Genomic DNA, 19,900 nt, shown 5'->3' with positions numbered 1-19,900 from the left:
TGGATTAAGCAGGTCAGAAAATGATAATGACTTAACTTGTTTGCTTGTAATGGTTCATGCTATTAATGGTACTGTGTTAATTTAATATTGCTTCACAAAAATTATGTTTTTCCGGTTGGCATTATGCTGCCACCTTGAAGCTCTAGTTGGCTCAGATCCCTGCTTGGTCACTATCTGTGTAAAGCTGGCTTGTTCTCCTCCCACTTTTCTGTACCCCAGTTTCCTCCCATATCTCATAAGCAGAAGGATAAACAAGAGTAGTCAATTCAGTCCATCAAGCTCCTCTGGTTATTGAATAGCCAAGGACGACTAATGACTCTAAATTTCTGTGGATACACGGGTATGTGCATTCAACTGGCATCTCATCTAGGTTCATTGTGGTCTTGAAATTGATGTTGCCATATTAGGCTCTGGTTTTCTTTAACCCTGAATTGGATTAATTAGGTGTGGAAGGTAGGTTTCACTTTTTCAGGGTAATTAACAATAACTTCAGTGGCCAGCAGCCATGGAATAATCTTGCAAAGCACCAGTTATTCTTCTCTTATAGCAACAGTAAGGCTTCCAGTTAAGTTACATGTTTTTATGAATGAAAAATTTATTTATTTTTCCATACAACACCTTCAACACCAAGAATAGAATATATTAGAGTGGCCACCTGCTTTTTTTGTTGTTTACTACAGTATGATTATTTCATTACCAGTTTCAAGAGATATATTTGACCAGGAATTCAAAGATTGACCATTCTGTTTGATTTACGTTTTTCTTTCCTTTCTTTTCTGAATACATAGTTATTTGGGTCAACTCTGTCTGTAGAAAGGGGTCCAAATCTTGCCCAGACAATCCACCAAAAGGCATCTTCTTTCACTATTTGTATGTACTGTACTTCCTTACCCCAGGTGGTTTTGAGGCTGTGACCTCTTAAAAGCAAATAGTGGTTTTAGGAATTGATACCTTTCTCTAGAGTCACTGCTACATGAAGCTCTCCAAAAAACACTTGAAGAATTAAAAACAACATGTCATGATTTTGGTGAATTAAAAATGCTGCATGTATGTTACATTTATATGAATGATTGGTTTTGGCACATACTGTAAGCACAAGCAGAGCATAAGGAAGCTGTTCAACATTTTATTCAGTTTTCCCCAACGTATTAGTCTGCGTCATTATAAAACCAATTTGTGTTACCATCTGAAGGCATTTAGCACGTCACTCATTTCATCTTGATAATTTGTTAACATTTTCAAATATCTATCTGTTATTGACACTGATTGATGCAGTTCAGGGTCATGAAGTAAAGGTCCAGTTTAGAGTTGCCAATTAATCTAAAATGTACTTTTTAGGATGGCACAGGGAGAACATGCAGTGTTTGAAAACAGTAAAGATGTTCCCAAAAACAAGAAATTACAAAGAATTTCCATGAAGAACAGTAAACAAAAAATTAATTCAAATTAATCTAGTTTTGACCACTCTTTGAATTCAAAAGTACATCAGTTCTCTTTGGCCCACTGTTGTCAATTTTATAAGAAAATCAGACAGCAGTTTTGTTTTAAGCATTCTTAGAGATCCTGTCACCACTCTTTTGCAGACTTCTTCTGTTTCGCTTGCACCTCCCTGCTCAGCTAATCTGAGACAACCTTGAGGCTGCTACTATCAGGGCTCTGTGGAAGTCATGACATCTGTTGAAAAACTCCTTGTTATTCTTTTTTTTCTGGAATTTGTTTTTTTTTATGACCTTGACCATGTTTGGGATCATTGTCCTGCTGCAGAATAAAATTTTTAGTGATCAGGAAAATGAGAATCTGTTTCTATTCATTTTGACCAGAGTTGACGTGTTCTGATTTCAGAGGAATATCATTTTGTTATACTTCTTGTTTACTTCACCCAGTTTCTGTGGCTGTTCACTGTGGTTCTGGTCTCCAAACTTGCCCATGTCCTTGTGCCTCTTCTTTAGTAGTGCTTGTCTGTTATAAAATTTCTGTTTAGGAGAGATGTCGCTGATACAGGATGACAACTTTGTGCCTCGTTGCTATGTTAACTCTTCACATGGCATAAAAAATGATGATTTGAAGGTCAAACTGTCACCTGTGACTCACCCACACCTTGTCATTTGGTTGTCCTTCCCTCACTGTTGCAGTTAATCAGTTTGGATCAGTCGCCTCATTAGGTCATTGATCATTAGCACCTGCTTGTTATCTTTAAGTCTGCACTGGGCTAGACGCCTGCAAAGTCACTTATGTGACAACTGACCTGTCTTAAACATAATTCAGAATATTTCTCTGTAACATTGAATACTTGGAAAAGTATTATCCGAACATCTGAAATGTGCTGTTTTCTACTGAAACACAAATGTAAGACAATTTAATAAAAATGTAGGGTACCAAAGGTATGTGAACAAAACCTTATACGATCACTGAGTGATTTTCTATGCTTTTGTATGCTGGGCTGGTAACATCACTTCAAGAGAGGCCCACAGAATCAATAAAATAATTGAGAAGGCAGGTTCAGTTATGAGGCACAGTCTTGGCACCTTGGAGGTAGTGGCAAAAGAGAGAGAGAGGTCATTATGAACAATGCTGCACATCATCTCTCTGATACACTAACACAGAGGACTTTCATCCAACAAATTATTAAAGCAGATGTGTGTCCAGAAATGCTGCTGGGTCTCCTTTATGCCTACAGTAATACTCCAACATAATGCCTCGTTGTGATTGTTACTTTTTGTCTTTAGCCAAGTCAGAAATGTCCTTTTTTTTTTTTTTTTTTAAAGTAATTTTTGGGTTTATTCACTTGTTATATCTATGTATTGGTTAATTTATTAAGCTTCTGTAAAATGCCAACTTTCCCTAATGGGACAAATAAAGTTATATCTATCTGTTTATTTGTCTACACACAGTGTGTATATGTATATATAAAGTGAGAGAGAAAGAGAGAGTAGGTCAATATGGGCATTGCTACACCAGGCCTGTTAAGAAAGCAGATTTCAAATGGATGCAGATGATCCAGCTGCGTTTTCCCCCACATGGATCCCAAACTAATTGATTGAACACCAACTTATACCAGGATCTGCCTGGACTTCATTTGATAACAAAGGTGTAAGTCCGAGGTGAGCTGACATCTCTCCAGAGGCTTCGTCTGCAGAACTCTTGGGCCAGAATGCATGAAATGGACTCGAGAAAGGACAAAGACCTGTAATTCAAGGGATGATAAGTGAGATGGACAGAAGAAGTGAACTATTAAAAGACACTGATTTTTAATTTTATGTGACTCCAATTCATTCAGGGGAAGGATCAACCTTTCTTTCTAACCACATGCACCCCAGTAAGTAGGAAGAAGAAAAGAGAGGTCGAAAATGGCAAGTTAAGAGATGTTCATGAATTCTCTTGGGGTACCCTGTCTCGGATTCTCTCATGCAAGGGGGAATATGCAAAATGACCTTCTGAAACTTGGTCTTTGAAGCCTAAGAAATTATGAGCTGCCAAATCCCACAAATGCTACTCTTTGTGAACCTGAAGCTGAGATCCAATCTGTCAAGCCAAAGCTGTGTGCCAGTAGTCTGATGAGGTTGAGAAGTCATGACTTTAAGAAGAGAACTTCAGCATCTAAAGTCTTGTGCCAGAAAGTGTAATGACTTTTCTCTATGAAATGGCAAATGGCCGCAGAAGGCAAGCTGAGGAAGTAGCAGCACAGCACTGACATGTGTTATGCAGTGAAGGAAAAGATTGCACTCAAACGCTTGAAGAATCTTCCACTTGAACTCGAAGCAGCACAAAGGCAACAACTTCACACAACATCGGACATCATCTGTAAAGACTTGGTATGGTACAACTATTTATCTATGCCAAGATAAAGTAGAACTCTAAATACCAGTAAACTGCCAGGGTATATGCTATATGTTTGCCAGTCTAGCATGTCTGCGTCCAGTCTTATATGTCAATGAATATATACATTTATCATATCTCTGAGAACATCTCCTACAACAGAGAAAGGTAATGAAAATTCCAGCAATAGAAGTCTTGCTGAAGTATTTGATTAATTACCCATAATGCCAGAAGTAAAACTGATAATAAACTAAACAACTTAAAATTTCTTTTTCCTAATCCCACATTATTATGGCATCCTCCTGGGTGGGTGTCTTATTGATTATTAATTATGAAAATCCTACGAGAGAGAGAGAGAGAGAGTGAGTGAGTATTTGCTGTATATACACATTAATATATTTACTTGAAGATTTTTTTTTTGCAACATGCCAGCAAATGTTGTCACTGTCATTTAAGGGGAAGGCTTAAACCAAATATTTTAAACAGAAAATTGAGAATTGTAGTCTAGTTGTTTCATGGTTTTGACTATGAAAGGAACTTTACTTTGAGGTTTGGTTTACCCATTGGGTAAGATGTCTAGATTTGGTGATGAGCCCTGCCTGTTTTCCAACCACAAATCTGCCTATTAATTTCACATCTCTGCTGCTTTAGACTAAAAATAACACTTGCCTCTATGAAGCCATCTTTTATTTATGTCCTGCTCAGGTAAGTTACAACAGTATACTACTGTATCTATTAAACTATTCATGTTCAAGACTTGTATACTGAGGCCAGGGGCTCAGCAGGTTTCATTATTTCTGCTTTTGTTATTTGAAACTTTGTTTTTCTCCCTTTGTGTATCCCTGTCTTACTGTATATACAGTATATCATTATTTAATTAACACCTATTTCTATATTTTGCTCTCAGTGCTATTTTTCTTGCTTGGACTGTGGCGACTTCCTGTCACAGTTTGTATACACGTAGTGGCCCAGTGGTCAGTGCTGCTGCTGTTTTTGGCCTCTGACCAGGCCGCTGGGGTCTTTGTAAGTTCTTGTGTTTATTCTTCAGATGCTCTAGTTTCTTCTCCACCCTAAAGATGTTCATATTAATTCTGTTTGCCTCTCCAAGTTGACCCTCTAATTTAGTAAATTGTTGTGGCTGTATGCACTAGTATGCCCTATAATAGACTGACATTTCATCCAGAATTGCTTCCCTCCTTGCACCAGATGCTGCAGAGATGGCCTCTAGCTAACCTCCAACAAATCTGCACAGAAAAATGTAGGTAAAAATAAAGTAGGTAAAAAGTAGTATGTAATGCAGCATTAAAATTAGTGTACCAATAAGTAATAAAAGAAATGGCAATTTCACTTTTGACCATTTTTCTGTTTTTGTTTGTAGGGTAAGAATATTTCAATACATTCATGTGTAATGTATTTTATAGTGACCAAACATGTTACACACTTTCACAGTTGTCAATGCAGAACAACAAAAAATAAACAATTGAACAAGTTAGAACAGCATGCCTAGTCAGTGTGGATGGTTTGCATGTCCTCCTTATGTGTTCCTCCCACATTATGAGAACATACATGCCAGGGTAATTGACCCAGTGTGAGTAGACATGGGTGAACCAAGTGTACCCTCTGATGAACTTGCACTGTATCCTAGGATAAGTCCTGCCTTGCACTTCATGGACTCTGGCTTTGGCGTCTCTGCTGCCCAAGTCCATTGGCCTGAGTATATAGCCGCAAATGTGACCCTCGGGGATGATCAGCTCACAGAGGTGGGAGAAAGTGAGACAGATGGTGTTGCCAGAGACCCCAATTTGAGCAGTGTGAGGAACACCCAGCAGCATGCATGTGAAGGCAGGGGATGAGGCGCCTAGGAATGTGTGGAGGTGCAGGAGATAGGAGTCCCAGCTGAAGACGACCAAGGAAGGAGACTGGATTTTCAACCGCAAAGGCACCAATGGTTTCTCACACCCATGGGTCGTTAAAATATTATACAAATACCCATGTACTGTACATGCACAGTACATACAGTATATACAGTAACTCACAAAACTATGCTCTAATTTTTACTGAATAACAAGTCCTATATTGAAATATTGGTGACATTTTATTTCAAAGTACTGAAACTCATAATTGCATTTTTTAAAGTGATGTTCTTTTATATGAGAAAAAAAATCCAAAGGAATGCTGTGTTTTGAAAGCTCTGTTTAGTCAGGTAAAAACAGTGGCTTAATGAGGACACGGTTGCATTCCAATTGACCCCATTTAGTGGATCATAAAAATGGCAAGCACATTTTTAGGAACGAAACCCCAAAATTATGGCATCATTGTTAATTTGAAAGACAACTGTGAAAATGAAGTCCGTAGAGAAATCAATACAAATGAATAAATTAGGAAAAGGGTACAAAACAATATTTAAGTGTTTGGATCTTGCAGTAAGCACTGTTTGTTCAATTACCATGACACAGAAACTACATCAAACCACCAGATGCTGTCTACTAGCAAAGATGATCCTTAAAACTTTCTGCACAAACAAGAAACTGGAGAGAGAAGCCAACAATTACTCTGAAATAGCTACAAAATCCAGAAGTCAAGAGTGTAAGAAAGGCCCACCGGTCTGTAATCACTAATCTACATGGGAGGTTGCACAAAAGGATCGAAAATTACACAAGAGCAAGATGGAACTTTTTGGCCAAAGTTCAAGGAGATATGTGCAGTGCAAATGTAACACTGTCCACATCTGAAAAAATTGTAAGTATGGCAGTTCGAGTAATATCATACTCCAGGGCATCTGGTTAAAATACAAAGGAAGAATGATTGGTAGAAAATATAAGGAAACGCCTTAAGAGAACCTGCTTTAGTCTGTTAACAGATTTGAGGCTACAGTGAAGGTTCATCTTTCAGCAGCACATTGATGCCAAAAACAATGCTATAGTAACTTTGGAGTGGCTCAAGGATGAAAAGGTGACAACAATGGCCATGTCATAGCCCTAATGTTAATGTGTGGCACAATCTGAAAATTTTGGTGCACAGGCATCCTGTGAATGATCCTCACAACCTGGGGCAAGTTTGCTTGGAACAATTGACCAGAATCTGCCTGAACAGTGTGACAAGCTGGTCCATGCTGGCACATATTTACCCAAAAAGACCTAAAAGTTGTTATTGTTTCAAAAGGTGCCATTGAAAAATAGTGAATTGTGGGGATTGAGTAACCATAAAAGCAGAACATGCTGTTTCCATTTTTCCTTCTTAAGGTTTGTTTTAACATAAAACTCTGTCACATTAAGAAGCTAATTTTGAGTTTCAGTGCCGTGAAATAAAAACATCAGAGAAGACAAGATTTCAGTGTAGCATTTCTTATTCATTGTAATTAGGGGTTGGTCAGGGTCTAAATAATTTTGAAACGCAGACAGTTCTGTAACAGTCAGCTCCTCTCCAACATCTTCCAGCATCTTTAAGGGTGTTAGATCTCTTATACAGGAGGAGGCAATCATTACACTTGTAAGTAAACCAAGTAAAATTCAATCAGTTAAAATCTACGCAGAAGACCCGTAATGCAATGTACAGCAGTTTGTTTATTAAAATTTAAATTGTTTCTTTGCAAATACCATTGTTACCAATGGAAATAAGATGATAAGATTTTTTGTAATAACAGGATTTCTCATTTTTATTGTGTATTTTAAAAGTCTGGCTGCAGTGGTAAGTGCTGCTGTCTCTTTGGTCCTGCATTCAAATCCTGTGTGACATTTGCATGTTCTTGTTGCGTCAATGTGATCCCTAAAGATATGCATGTTAGGTTAACTGGAAATTTCAGACTGGTCCAATTTGAGTGTGGAGGCTCTGCAATGGACTGGTAAATTGTGTGAGCCTAAGGATAAAGAGGATCAGATAATAGACAGTAAGAAACTGACAGTAGCTGACCATTAAAATTTTAGTGTTCATGAAATGATCATTTTGGTAATCTTTTACTACAGTTGTAAAGACTTGTTTGGTGGAAAAAAAACATTTTACAAGTGCAGAGATGATAATATGTTTTGTCAAGAATACATAACCGTGTACTATAATATTGATATTTGTTTCACTGCGCCGTTTCCTTGTTTTGCACTTTATTATTTTGTGTGCATACAGCTGTTTTCTGTAAATCAGTGTTGCAAAATGAGCAAACATCCCAAACACACTTTGAACATGGCTAATAATTCAGACTTTCTAAGTCTGAATAAATAATTTGCATGAGTAAAAATAAATAAATATACATATTATGTGCATTAATGTGGAAGATACAATATATGCGTATTTCAACAAAGAATAACAATTTTCAAGGAACATTGAAATATTATGAAAGTCTTTAGAATGGCTGAAGTAAAAGAATTTTATTATTCTTTTAATGCATTTTAATAGCCTTCTCTGTCTTTAAAAAGACAGTTGGTTTAGAGAATAAAGAAGGAATAAACACTTGCACACCGAAATGAACTTTTTTGTCTTTTTGTTATTGCAAAGCTCATGGAAATACTTAGAAAACTAATACATTGAAACATGTTCTGGGAAATGTGCCTGTTCTCTATCAGCCTGTCCCAATTTAGAAAATTAGGAAGTCTGAAACATGCTTGGAGTAAGTTTTCTGAACAGTATATTTTTCAAGATTTATGAAAAAAGACCTTCAGATCAAAAGTATTTAAGGATTATAATGCAGTTTACATTAACTGGAGCTGAATTTCATCTTCATATCCTGATAACCTCCATAGAATATACAGTGGATATCCCATCATACCTTAGTGTGACTTTATTTACATTACTGTTATACTTTCCAGGAAAAAAAACCCCAAAAAAACGTATTTCTAAATGAAATCTCCTGTCCTTACTGTCATTACATTAACTACCAAAGCTCACACATATATATATTGTGGATACCAAATGGCACACCGGCTTCCCAAATCTGACACAGACGCCAAACACAAGTTACAAGCACACAGGCTTTTATTCAGGTGGGAGACACTCTTTCCCTTCATTTCCCACCTGCACAACACAGTACAGCAAAGCACCAACAGCTGAATACACACAGCACTTTCTTTCTCTTCTTCTCTCAGTCACTCTTTCTTGCTCCTTCCACCTCCACTACACCTCCAGAAAGCTTCGTCCCTCTTCCTCCTGATTCTAGCTCCCTGATTGAAGTGAGACTTTCCCTTTTTATGCTGCACCTGGAAGTGCTACTGGTGACCCATTAGCATGATCCAGAAGTACTCCTGAGTGTGGCGGAAGCCTGACGAAATAGGGCTCGCTGACTCTTACAGAACCCAACAGGGTTGAGCCCACAAACTCCAAGGTCCAGCGTGTCTTGTTGGAATAAAGGGTGCTGTAACAACCCAGGGGAGCCTGCCACCTAGTGCTCTCGAGGAGGTAATGTCCTGTGCCTGTTTTCTCCCCAGGACCTTACATTACCTAGGCGTCCCAGCCAGGTAAGGGCCCTGGCCACCTGCCACAGTATGTATATGGTATATATATCTATATCTATATCTATATATATATATATATATATATATATATATATATATATATGTATGTGTATGTATATATGTATGTGTATGTATATATATATATATATATATATATATATTCATTGCATTCATAGTCTGAGTCTCAACGACCTGAATTGTGTGGGTGGTTACCTACCAGGTAACGCTTGTGGTTGGTCTGCCATCGGCAAACATCTGCCACGGTGCCCTCTTTCAGTTGAAACACGACACCCTTTAATTAAATGCTGCCAATATGGAATAACAGAAATCACCGGGCAGCTTTCAGTCAATGATAAACCAGCGTCTGTTGAGGTGAAAAAATGGGAGGTACTGTGGTTGCGATCAATGCTTTCCGGTATCTCGGCTTTTGAGAAGAATCTGTCATGGAGGGAGAAGAGGGAGTGAGTGAGGCGGGTACAGTGAGCTGGGGCGGGACAGAGCGGGGCGAGGAGGTGGGTAGCTGTGCGAGTGCTTTAAATAATGAAAGGAAAAAAACTGCTTTGAAATCGAGGACCCCCAACCAAGACGGATTACGAAACAAAACGCAACAGACAGGCATATGCTACTTGTGTAAAATATGCACAATAATGACAACAGTGTTGAAGCAATGATGAAGCGAAAGGGAGATGCTAAACTTGGGTGGCCGTGTTGTGCCTGCCCGTAAATCCCAACCGATGTATATATCTGAACGGATCTATCTGAACCAATATATTTATCTGAATGGATGTATCTGAACCGATGTATATATCTAAAGCAATCTATTTAAACCAATATATATATCTAAACCAATGTATATCAACCAATATATGTATCTCAACCAATGTATATATCTGAACGGATGTATCTCAACTAAGGTATATATATCAGAACGGATCTATGCAAACCAATTTATATATGTCTCAACCAATGTATCTAAACCAATGTATATATCTGACCGGATGTATTCAAACCAATGTATATATCTCAACCAATGTATCCCAACCAATGTATATATCTGAACCGATATATATATCTGAACGGATGTATTAAAACCAATGTATATATTCAAACCAATGTATCCTAACCGATATATATATATATATCTGAACCAATGTATATATTTACGAACCAATCTTTTTTTCCTGAATGGCCCCTCATAGTATATGTATATGTATATGTATATATATATATATCTATATATATATAAATATATATATATAATATATATTGTCAGAAAAACGACCAAAAGACATTGAGAAGGTTTGGGGCAGCCACCCATTTAATCAGTTACGGCTGCAAAAAGTATCGAAAAACAGAGACATGCTCATTCAACCGAGTCCAAAACAGAACTGATCTCCAGGTAGCAAGATGGCAGCTTTAAAGGCCAGTAGCGGAAGTGATGTCATCCCGACCGGAACCAGAAGTGAAGTGGCTGCCCCAGAGCGGGGTGGGATTTCCCTAGAATGGTCTGTAAAAGATCGAGAGGGAAAATTAGTGCACTCCGCCACCCCCTGGTCTGGCATGGAACTACCTGTATTTAAGCCCTTTAGCTGTCTCCTAAACACACGTGTGAGACAATATATATATGTGTGTACACCTGATGAGCCCAGAATGAGGGTGAAACACGTGTTGTGTACTCTTTGCATTTATTTGACAGTAAACTATTTCAACCATTCTATGATCTGCTCCTCACAAACTGAGGGCACCGTGGCGGATGTTAGCAGATTGCTGGCCAACCACAAACGTTACCTGGTAGGTAACCACCCATACAATCAGATTGTGACACAGACTACGAATGCCGTGAATATATATAAATATATATATATATATATATATATATATATATACTCTTGACAGGAATCAGCCTCATTTTGAGTGAACCATCAAGAGCTTTTCACTTACAGTATCATACATTTTTTATTTCTTTTGTTATATAATGTTTAGAATGCTTTGAAATCACTTTGATGACTCTAGAAGAAAACCCCCAGATATATACTGTTTGACTAGCCTTGATGTTTAGTTATGCAAGATATCAAGGTTTTTGGGGTTTACCCCTATTTTTTGCAGTCTATACCCTAAAAACACTCAATTGTAGTCCATTTAGTACCATATTTTATTACACCCTTGGCAGGTGGAGTGTTGTTTTATACTATTTCAAGACTGCTGATCACAAATATGATACTCTTTTGATATATTTATTATTTACCAGTGGTCCTAGCTCTCTAAGAGCCACTCCCAGAAGACTGAAAATGACAAATTTCAAACAAAACCATGTGGGGAATTGTTTTACACTATCTTGACGTCACTGATTATAAAAAAGATAATTATATAATATGTTATTTTTGATCCTTTACTTGGGAACTAACCCTGTATGGACCTCTATCAGGGAGTGAATTATTATTCTATTGCAGTCTAGAATATATAGACTTTAAACATTTAAATTAAAGCACAAATTGTAATATTTCAAATATTTGCAGCAAATGTTTTTGTTTATTATAACTGTAAAAATCCCATAACATAATATGTGGTAAGTCTTTGCTTGACTTATTTTATAACTTACTTCTTGCTTTTCCGGAGGGCACTGCTGCCTTTAGAATTCATGCTAGCTACTTGAAGGTAGTGGAAAGCCACGGAGGGAGTTCATTTCTGTATAGCTGTAGTAGTTACACAGTGAAATTCTTACTTGCATATCTGACCAACACACAACATACTGCCATTCTCCAGGACCATGAAAAACAAGGAAGGATTAAAATATATAACTTTATGTAATACAAAGTACAACTCAGCTGACCTGATGTATGAATATTTAAATAGATAGTAATAATTTTGTTAATTCATATTAGCTGGAGTAAACGTAAAAAGCTGAAGAATCATAGTAATGTTACTGATGGAAAATAGACTTGGTACATCCAAAGAGCTCTCTAGATTCAATATAACATATGCCATGATCTCCCTTCAGAATGAAGATCATGTGTGTTGTCTTTGTAAAGCCTTTCTCAATTAAGATGCTTGTCTATGTTTCTTCACTCATTGAGCACAATATCAGTTTGGCTGGGCCCATCGAAGATATGTCTTATTTCTTTTTTATTGGCTTGTTTGAGCAAACCTTCAATACAGGTTCTGTGGTGAAGTGTCTAACTAGCACGCCATCCCAATTAATAGTGGGGAACAGTTGGCGTGTGTTTGGTAGAGTTCATCTTTTTATGGATTGGTAGGATGTGATTTGTATACTTTAAAGATGTCTAGGGTCATTATTGTCAAGTTAGTAAACACAGGGAAGACAGAATTTCTGAACTAATGCTGTTATATTCACTAGTCAAGGCACTGGAGAGTGGTGACATATTTGAAAGATGAAGTTATGTTTTGTGTTTTGTTTTACCTTACCACAGCTGATGAAAAAGGCAAATTTAAAAAATGGGTTCAGAATGTAAATGAATGAGTAATTGGAGGAATCACTGCATTATATAAAATAAGCATGTGCTCTAATTTTATATATAATATGGATGACAAAGTGATGAACCAATTAACTGCAGCCTAGCACAAAGATGAAGTGTACAGTTCAGATCCATTACAGTTTGCTGCTCAGACTAAGAACACCAAAGTGCATGTGCTGCCTTTCCCAGCAGCACCAGATTATCAAATTGGTCAGGCAAAGAACAGGAAGGGGAAGTTGAATTGGTAAATGTTGTCCATCGCCAAAGATTGCGTAGAAGGCAAAGCCAAGACATTACAGTCCTCAGGTATCTTGAATTCTCATGTAGTCAAAAACCTGCTGCGAAATGACATCCAAATAAAAGCCATTTTGTATGAATTTATGTTGCTTGTTAAAGGCAGTGAAAAGACATGGAGAGAGTTCATTTCTGTAGTGGAAAATGTATTAGCTGTGGTAGTTGTAGCGGTAGTGCTGTCACATGGACAAAACACAGTGAAATTCTTAAAATTTAGATCCATATTAGTTTGCCACACAGACTATGACTGCCAGCCTTTTGCAGCAGCACTAAATTAACAAATTAATCAGGCAAAGAACAGGAAAGTAAAGTAAGTTGAAATTGCATATATAAATGAATAATGCAACAGAATAGTTCAGAGCATATAAATAACGTAAAAAGTGACACCAGGGACTATAGATGGACTGATCTTCTCCTGGCGCCACTTCAGCTCATCCCAGATAAAGCCATTAAATCTTAAACTGGTTGCTGAAAAATAGTCATTCAAAAGACGGGTTTCTACTGCCAGTACTTTATGTTGCTGGGAATGTGGTGATGTTTTTCTCTTGCTTATCTTTTACACCTGAAAGGCATCTCAAGTCTTTAAACGACTCAGAGCTCATTAGATTGGCAGAAGGGTTTGCCTATCAAGTAGTTGTAGGTTTCTGCACTCTACTGAGAAGAATTATAACTAAAGAACTAATTCACTTGCGATAAGCCTATATCATAAAATAATCTGTTTCCTTTTCTTTTGCTATCCCCTGGTTTACGCCTGAATTTCATCTTCTCAAGGGCAGAAAACTGGAATGGCTTTGTAAAAAACTGGACTGTTTGTCCACCAAGAGATGCATATATCATGTACTTTATTATAAGGACTGTATATCTCATGCAAAATCTAACTTTTACACTCAGTTAATTTTTTGTAATAAATGTAACACCAAGTTTGTTTAATTTAATAATGTTACACAACCTCCAGACTCTTTACCATCTCACCTTTACTCGACTGCTTTTTGTAATTCTCTTTAATGAGAAAATCCAGAGGATAATCAGCACCTCGGCCCATATTCTCTCTCTATTTCCTCTGAACTACACTCACCTATTCACTCATTTTCCTCTTTCCAGCTTCCCACCTTCTCAGAAATCTCAGATCTCATCCACAAATCTAAGCCATCTACTTGTCAGTTGGACCCCCTCCGTACAGTTCTGGTTAAAGCCTGCCTCTCCTCTCTGGTCCCTCTTATTTCTGCTACTCTTCTCTCACTGCTGGTACTGTTCCTTCATCTTTTAAAACTAACCCCAATACTGAAAAAACCTGGTGCCGATCTTACTAACTTCAATAATTTTTGCCCTATTTCTAATCTGCCCTTCATCTCCAAAATTTTTGAAAAAATAGTAGCTATCCAACTTCACTCCCACTTATCTCATAATAATCTATATGAAGAGTTCCAGTCTGGTTTTCGTCCTCTCCACAGTACAGAAACGGCCCTTGTTAAAATTACCAACGACCTCCTTACGGCTGCTGACTCTGGTATAATTACTATTCTCTTCCTCCTTGATCTGAGTGTGGCCTTTGATACTATTTGTCATATCACTCTTCTCAATAGATTGTCTTTGATTGGCATTACCCACACTCCACTAGATTATTTCAGATCCTACCTGTCAGGCTGCACTCAGCTCATTCAGCTTAATACTTTCACATCCCAACCCACCGCTGTTACTTCAGGAGTCCCCCAGGACTCAGTCCTGGGGCCTCTTCTTTTTATTACTTACCTTCTTCCCCTTGGCAATATCTTTCATAAAAATAACATTAATTTTCACTGTTATGCTGATGACACCCAGCTCTACCTTGCTAGTAAACCCACCTCTTCTTTTCCACCATCTTCGCTTATTGAAATTGAAATGAACTCCTGGTTTTCTTCAAATTAAACAGTGACAAAACTGATGTTCTCCGCATTGGTACAAAATCATCATTATCCAAAGCCAATAATTTTTCACCTTGCTATTGATAACTCCTTTGTTTCCCCTTCACCTCAGGTCAAGAGTCTGGGTGTCATCTTTGATAGTACTCTGTCTTTCTAATCTCACATTAATAACATCACCCGATCTGCTTACTTCCACCTACGTAATATTAATCGCATCCGCCCCTCCCTCAATCCTCATACCACTGCCATCCTTGTTCACAATCTTGTTACTTCTCGTCTGGACTATTGCAGTTCGCTCCTATTTGGTCTCTCTAATAAATCTCTCTATAAGCTTCAGCTAGTCCAGAATTCTACTACTCGCATCATTACTCGAACCCCTTCTATTTGTTACTGGCAATGTATGAAAGGCAGGCATTGTATAGAATGCCTAGGCAATATATAGAATTCCTGGCATTTTTGGACAAAGTATGAAATATCCAAATTATTTTAATATTATATATACTTTCCCTAGGCATTGATGAATTTCCCATTGGGATTAATAAAGTATCTATCTATCTATCTATCTATCTATCTATCTATCTATCTATCTATCTATCTATCTATCTATCTATCTATCTATCTATCTATCTATCTATCTATCTATAGAATGACAAATGCTATTTAGGCAAAGTATTAAAAGAGAGTCATGAAAAGGCTTTTATTGAAAAGACATATATGAAAAAGAAAGAAATACAAAATAAAGTATAGGACTTTCTTATTGAGGAGAATGAGAAAATAAAATATGAACCTACTTGTTGAAACAAGGAAGTAAAAAATGTTATTTTAAATTGCACTGAAATGCAAATGAGGAGAGGAATTCTCCATCTGAGGCGAGCATCGAAAGTCACCTGCCTTGCCACGTGACATCAGAAACGTCATTAGCGGAAGGATTTTATAGTTTGCCGGTTGGTCTTTTGGCATTGCATAGAATGCCTAGGAAATGTGTGAAATATTAATCGTTTCATACTTTGATGTCCAATTTTCAGCATTCTATATATTGCCTAGGTATTCTATACAATGCCTGCATTTCATACTTTGCCTGTAACATATTCACCATATTACTCTGGTCTTGCAGCAGCTTCATTGGCTCCCGATTAAGTTTCGAATTGATTTTAAAATTCTGCTGTTAACATTTAAGGCCATTCATAATCTGTCCGACCTCCTTCATGTTGCCATTAGATCCTTTTCCTCCATCCATCTGACCGTCCCTCTCACCCATCTAAACACCATTGGGATCAGAGCATTCAGTCGTTCTGCTCCCAAGCTCTGGAACTCGCTACTTACTGAGCTTAGAAATACTGAATCATTTTCAACTTTCAAATGTAAACTTAAAACCCAACTGTTTAAAATGGGGTTTTCTTTATGATTACAGTGGCTTTGTTTGATTTTAATTTTTATATTTTCTGTATTTTCTGATGTTTTAAGTTTTGTTTATAATGTTCTTTTTATATTTATTCGTTTTTCAGTGTCCTTGAGTGCTTAGAAAGGCGCCTTGTATAAATAAAATGTATAATTATTAAAAAATAAAACAGGCCCCCTGCCTACTCATACAATTAATCAGAAAGCTAACTAGAGACATATCCACTAGGTGAATGTAATTTTGAGGGAGTTAGGCAAGACTATTATCATTAATAGCATATGGAAGATCTACTTGGTAAGTTATAAGCACAACAGTGTTTTTAACAATAGCCTGCGTCCATGCCTAGTTACACTATTATGTATGGAATCAAAACTCACACCGGAAGACCTTGACCACTGTGTCCAGCAGGGAGAATTATCTCCACAAATGGACTGGGTTTAATGCTGGGAATTTCATCGAAAGATTGTTCTGCTTACAGTTCGCATCAAAGCCACAATTATCACCAAGTAACAAAAATGGCAACAACAAATCATGACAAAAATTAAAATTTGACTTGCTTTTTAAAGTTTACACTTTCTCAGGAGAACTTCATTTGAAAAACGGCATATTGAATTTTCCTATTGTGGTTAGGACACTCACTTTCTCTCTCCGTCTGTTACCTGTTACCTCTCGTGATGAGCTCTCTGTTGTCTCGTCCAGGTGTAGTCAGAACATTCAGAAAAATCTGGAGGACGAATGGTGAAGAGGGCAGCAGCCCAGAAGTCTCTGGGTTAAGCAGATTAGCATGTGTGCTCTAGTGTTCAATGATTATGGGGTCTCCAGTGTCAGGGGGTGGTGACGCTAAGTGTAACTTTAAGATAATGTTGTTTAGGTAGAATAAGACAGTCAAGTCTTTAACCTGGAGCTTCACCAACCCCTTTTCACAGGAAATAAAGAACCTTGAAAATACAGAGCATAGGTGTGATAGTTATTCCAAATCGGCTGGCGGTGGTTCTTTTTTTCATTTAATTTCACTGATATGTGAGCTGATTGAGATTGGTGATAGAGACGGGTAATGTGTTAATCTAAAATCACTGTGGGGATATACTTAATGCTAAATGAGGCATGAGCTTGAGGACGCCGCTGCTATGCAAGCAATGTACTGTCTATACTTGCATGTGTACTTTAAGTAAATCTGGAGGATTGCACCAGGTGTCAGTGTGAGAAATCATCACAGGGAGAAAACAATGTACGGCTGAGGGAAAGGAAAAAAGATGTTAAAAATAAAAATTATGTGCATTCTGATGCTGTTGCAAAGGTGCAAAAAAAAATAAATAAAGATGGCATCAGCGACACAGAATGCCAAGACAGTATGTGATACCTTTAAATGTGTCACGTCATTTCGTTGGGGAATATGTGATGCTTGTATTGCTTATGCGAGAAATGGATGAAGAAAAGCACCACGAAGACATTTGCATGTCAGCATTTAAGTTTGATGATTTGCTTTACCGCTTTGAACCATTCATCAAAAATCAAAGCAAGCATACTGATCCTTTTACCTTCACATGTTGATGGTAAACAATGATGCTGACGTCACGTACCAAAACTTGCACACATATGCCATCCATATTTTTGCTGGTACTGCAACACGCACATACGTCAAGTTAATTTCTGAGAACATGCACAGAGGACACGTCAAAAGAATGCTGGAAATGTGTAGTAGCCATAATGCGTGCGCATACTCATTCTGAGCGTGATGTATAAACTGGCTGTACGTCCTGGAACAACTCTTGGACTTTCCTAGCCAGGTGGCATGCAGCATGAACCTCTTGTTAAAACTTATTCATAGTTTGGCTTACTGCTGCCATGAAGGGATGTATATTGTGAGCATTGATGTTTGTATATTCTGAGGTGTTCAAATATTGCTTTACTGGTATTAAGGGGCCCAATGTGTGCCCAAAAAATGGAGACGCTACCCATTCTAACATTCTAGCCTACAGAGAGGTGTCTGATTAAGTTAAAAAATACTTGTAGGCTAAATTACCTGCTATATTAATGGATCATATACATGCTTTAGATGGGCACTCAGAATGGCTCTTTTCTCTGGCAGATCTGCTGGATCCAGTATCTATATTTGTTCATTTCTGACCCTTTTTATTGAGCCAAATTTGTTTGAAATGGGGCTGACCAATGATCCCTGATGAAACTGTCACTGGTCAAAAAAATTCCTTCTCAGCAAAGTAAGCTACGTTCATATTTAAAAGTGATGATGCAAGAGTTTTGAAACACTACTAGCAGGTACAGTAGACAATCGATTTTTTTTCTTTATGGATAGTTTCATTGTTTGAAATAAATGCTCAATTTTAAAAAGTAGTAAAATGGAATCAGAAGCTCAGACACACTCCATTCTGTTACAAATGATAATATGTATGTATAAATTAGCACGGTGACAAGGGTGACACCAGGTTTGCTGCTTTATGCCCACCTAATGACTTAATTCTATGCCCTTAATACAAATCATGCAATCTTTAACATTTTGTTGCTATTAGCTTATACTGGAAATACATTTGTTCCTCTTCTTTCGTGCTGCCATATAAATGACTTTTTTCTAGAATATTCAGAAGAATGCAGCTGCTAACAGCAGGTCCCTGTTCTCTCTCCTTCACATATTCGGAGATGTAGGAGTTGTCTTAATAATAATACTAATTCTTTGCATTTATATAGCACTTTTCTCACTACTCAAAGCGCTCAGCAATTGCAGGTTAAGAGCCTTGCTCAAGGGCCCAACAGAGCAGAGTCCCTATTGGCATTTACGGGATTCGAACCGGCAACCTTACGATTGCCATTGCAGATCCCTAGCCTCAGAGCCACCACCGTCTTATGAAGCTGCCCCTCTCTTTGGTGAATGGAGGTGGCAATGGTGGTGTGGTGGGGTCTAAACGCAGGCATCTCTGTCTGTTAATGTGTTTGCAATAAGCTGACCTTAAGTTTCTATTACAGTTTGGTAATCTTAATGTCAGCAACAACAATTCGATAAATTAAATTGTAAAATGGAGAAGAATAATAGCAAGGACCCAACGGTTGTAACAAGGGGGAGTGCACATTCTCAGACAGAAGGTCAGAGGGTTCAAATACTTTTTCATTCCAACTGACAGACTGAGAAGATCGTTCCTCCCCCAAACTATGCAACTCTTCAATTCCACCCAGGGGGGTAAACATTAACATTATACAAAGTTATTGTCTGTTTTTACCTGCATTGTTAACAATCTTTAATTTAATATTGTTTTTTGTATCAGTATGCTGCTGCTGGAGTATGTGAATTTCCCCTTGGGATTAATAAAGTATCTATCTATCTATCTATCTATCTATCTATCTATCTATCTATCTATCTATCTATCTATCTATCTATCTATCTATCTATCTATCTATCTATCTATCTATCTAACTGTTATTAATCTTCTTAATAAGTTTTACTGTAATAGATATCCACAGGCTTTACTTCTGGGCTTAACGGTCATCATTTTTGTCAATGACTTTTCAAGTCTTAATGTTAGTTGATCTTTTATATGTATTATCTGATACTGTACCATAAGTATTTTA

The sequence above is a fragment of the Erpetoichthys calabaricus genome, chromosome 7, assembly GCF_900747795.2.
Source record: "Erpetoichthys calabaricus chromosome 7, fErpCal1.3, whole genome shotgun sequence".
Classification (NCBI taxonomy): Eukaryota; Metazoa; Chordata; class Cladistia; order Polypteriformes; family Polypteridae; genus Erpetoichthys; species Erpetoichthys calabaricus.
The sequence above is the reverse complement of the archived record's forward strand: the minus strand, read 5'-3'. Positions refer to the sequence as shown.